Source organism: Nelumbo nucifera, chromosome 3, assembly GCF_055504915.1.
Source record: "Nelumbo nucifera cultivar China Antique chromosome 3, China Antique-T2T, whole genome shotgun sequence".
Taxonomy (NCBI): domain Eukaryota; kingdom Viridiplantae; phylum Streptophyta; class Magnoliopsida; order Proteales; family Nelumbonaceae; genus Nelumbo; species Nelumbo nucifera.
In genome coordinates, this window is record NC_142651.1 from 45949399 (window position 1) to 45953433 (window position 4035).

The window sequence follows — 4035 nt, forward strand, 5'->3', positions numbered from 1 at the left end:
CCTGTTGAGATGGCAAAAAATGCCCGAAATACCCGAATTACCCCTCATCAATTTCCATAGGCATATGGGTTGTCTTCTCTGCTTCTTTTTGTTGCAACTTTGGTATTCAGTCCTAGCTTTCGAGCTGCAACTAAAATGATGGAGCAAATAGGTGTGATTGCTTTTGCTGCTGCAATTGCATTCTCTCTGTCTATGGAGGTTGTGCTTCCGACGAGCTTCAAGTGGGTTGCATGGGTTTCCTGTGTCCTCCTACTGTTTTGGTTCGCCCATGGACTCTTAACACTTTGAAAAAGTTGATAATAAACTTATCAATGCTTTATTAGTTGTTGTTGTAACTTGTAAATTAATTTCTATTGTTTTTTGCCTCCTTGGTGAATTTGGAAATAGTGATAAGACTTTTTCATTGATGAATTTTACTCTGTTGTTTATGCTGGGAAGCTTCCATATTTTTGTTTGTTTCTTATTCATTAGATCTGTATTTAAAGGTAAAAACAGTTTTACTCTTTATAAGCACAGAAACAGAAAGGAAATTGGATTTTAGTATTTTACTCGAGTCTGCAAATGTGGCCGGTAAGCGGTTATACTTCGATATTGAAACCGAGAGAAAAAAACAAATTATTATATTGAGGATCTGACTATCCATATATTGTCGTTGTAGTATAGTGGTGAGTATTCCCGCCTGTCACGCGGGCGACCCGGGTTCGATCCCCGGCAACGGCGCTTTTATTTTGTTTTTTGTTTTGTTTGTTCCTTCAAAGTTTTCTTTCATAGTTCGCATTTCTTGTTCCCAACATTCAACGATTTACGATGGTTTTAAATTCCAATTAGATTTTCTCTACAAACGAATGCAGTAATATGAACCCAAAATTTTGTTCATTTCTTGTATTGAAAAATGGAACAAAGAGCCACTCCACAGTTGCTCTCTCTGCTTCCGAGATTAAGCAGCTTGAAAGAACTGAAACAAATTCATGCCTACATGATCAAAACTGCCATAGATCAAAACCCGTATGAAGTCAGCGAACTTGTAGAATTCGCTGCTCTTTCTACTACACCTCAAATCTTTGCTAAAGCGCGCGAGCTGTTTTATCAATTCCGAAGCCCGAACCTGTTCCTCTACAATACCTTGATCAGGGGTTCCTTAATAAACAAAAGAGCGGAAGAAGCTACCTTCCTGTACATTCGAATGCGGGACGATAATCTCCTCCCCAATAACTTCACTTTTCGCTTTGTTCTTCGTGCCTTCGAGGAGAGATTGGACCTCAGAGGTGGGGAGGAGGTTCACGGATGCATTCTCAGAACTGGGTTTGGGTCGGATGTTTATGTTCTGACCACACTGTTGAACATGTACTGTGTGTGTGGAGATAACATGAAGGCCGCAACCAAGGTCTTCGAAGAAATGCCTGTGAAGGATGTGGTGTCCTGGAAGTGTATGGTTTCTGGGCATGTCAGACATGGAAATTTGGAGTCGGCGAAGACTTATTTGGAGCATGCCCCTGAGAGTAACCCTGACTCTTGGAATTCGATACTCTCGGGTTTCGCCAACTCTATGAGAATTGAAGAAGCAGAGAGATTGTTCAAGGAGATGCCAAAGAAGGACACAGCGTCGTGGAATTCACTGATCAGCGGGTACCTTAGTTTTGGATACTTTAACTCTGCTGAATGGCTATTTGACCGACCGATGCCGAAGAGGGATGCCGTTTCTTGGGCAGCCATGACCGACCGGTATGTGAAAAAGAAAAATGGTGATGACAACAAGAAGGGTTCATTTTGGAGACCACCTGAACATGGCTGGTTAAAGGTGAACACAGATGGTGGCTACACAAAAGAGGGATTAGCATCTTTTGGCGTCATCGTTAGGGATTGGCGTGGAAGCTTCGTGGCAGCAAAATATGGCTCTTGTCATGCATCATCATTCATATTTGCAGAAGCATTTGCGGTAAAACAAGGCATTCTTTTAGCACAGAGGTTAGGTGCGAAGAAGTTGGTGGTTGAAAGTGATTGTCGAGCTTTGGTAAGAAATCTCAAGGACCCTAGTCGTCAGATGATGCCCGACCTCGGGTTATTGATTAAAGACATCTTAGAGGTGATCAAAGACTGTGAAGTTAAATTCTGTTCTGTGGGAAGGAATTTGAACCAAGCTGCGCATTGTGCTGCTGTTAAAGGGCATTTGGCGAACAATGAATCCTTTGGCCACCCTCCGAATTGGCTGAAGGACGTTCTGAATTCTGATTTTTCTTTACGGCTGTTGAACGGTATTAGGAGAGACCTGTGTGGGACGGTTTAGGTTTGGTTTCGACGATATTAGTATCCCTCTTTATTATTAACAAAAAAAAAGGGGAAAATTTTATATTTTGGGCCCAGTGCCCCTTTGGTCTCCAAACTTTAAAATGCCATAATAGAGTATTCAAACTTTTAAAACGTATCAATTTAGTATCTATCATTAGTAATCTGCTAGTTGATGATGATAGGTGCGATTTAAAATTTTTAAAATGTCAAAACTATCATTTTAGAAACACAGTTCATTATCTTTTACCTTAATACTAAAAAGGAAGGAGATTGAGAACTGTGACTATCTTCAAGGATTTCAAGTTTGTCACTCTCTAGGTGGAGGAACTGGTTCTGGTATGGGTCCTTTGCTCATTTCAAAGATAAGGGAAGAGTACCCTGACCGGATGATGCTCACATTTTTTGTCTTCTCCTCCCCAAAGGTTCCGGATACAGTGGTTGAGCCATACGATGCAACTCTTCTATTATTCCTTAGCTTGTAGAAAACGCAAATGAGTGTCTGATTGTTGATAATGAAGCTTTGTATGATATTTGCTTTAGGACTCTCAAGCTTGCTACTACTGGCTTTTGCGATTTGAACCATTTGATCTCTGCAACCATGAGTGGTGTCACCAGTTGTCTCAGGTTCCTGGGCAGCTGAACTCTAATATGAGGAAGCTTATCATGAACTTAATTCCATTCCCCTGTCTCCACTTCTTTATGGTTGGATTTGCGCCCACATGATGTGTGCTGCTGACCCTCGCCATGGCTGCTACCTTACCGCATTAGCTATGTTCAGAGGTAAGATGAGCACTAAGGAAGTGGACAAGCAATTGATCAATGTGCAAAACAATAACTCGTCCTACTCTGTGGAGTGGATTCCAAAAACTTATACCTTTGATTCATCTTCCAGAGGACGAAGATTGTGAACAATGTTTTAGTTTTGGGGACATTTGGATGGTTGATAAAGAAAATTAGATATACTTGGATGGTATTTGTGTATTTTCACATGCTACTTAACGGTTGATTAATGACAAGTACTGGATTGGCATGTTTTGAAAATTTGGATATTGAATTGTCGCATTTTAAAGTTAAGGGGCCAAAGTGGCATTAGGTCAAAATACAGGGTACTAATTGAGAATTTTTCCAAAAGAAAAGGAAATTGTCTAAAACTCACCATTGCTTTTTAGCATTTCTCTTAAACATACCATAACTTTTCAAAACATTTAGGAAATCTCATGTCAATAAGTTTTTATTTTCCAAAACTCACCACCTGTTAGAGCATCATTTTCGTGTCAGCATAAATGCAATTTTCATTACCAAACTGCCCCTGATTGGTGCATCAGCCTTGTTAAACATATTTTTATGACTAAAATGCCCTTAAGTTCCCAATGGCCTTATATATAAGAATTCTACTCGTTGAGAGACGCTTTGCTCTCATTTCGCTGCTTGAAAATATTTCAAGGAAGCTGAACAATGGGTTTTGGGTCGAATAATAATAAGGATATTTCTAAAATATTGAAAAATGGATCAAATATAACAAAAGGTAAAATGGTAATCTATTAACACACATTAATTTGTTTAATGTCAAGTTAATGACATGGGGTTCCTTGGACATTTTGAAAAGTTATGGTAAGTTTAAGACAATTTCCCAAAAAAAAAATAAACCATAGATAGAAGAACAACATCCTATTCTTGTATTTATGTTGACATACAAGAATAGAAAAGCTATCTCACTTTTCTATGCAGCCACATGTTTTAGATACGCTT

The 4035-nt window shown here is 39.3% G+C and overlaps 1 non-coding gene across 1 annotated transcript; it reads left to right on the forward strand.

Annotated features, from left to right (window-relative positions):
• Window positions 1–648: 648 nt before the first annotated feature.
• Window positions 649–720, forward strand: TRNAD-GUC (transfer RNA aspartic acid (anticodon GUC)). The gene has a single exon. It is a non-coding gene; the product is annotated as a tRNA-Asp (tRNA).
• The last annotated feature ends 3315 nt before the right edge of the window (window positions 721–4035 follow it).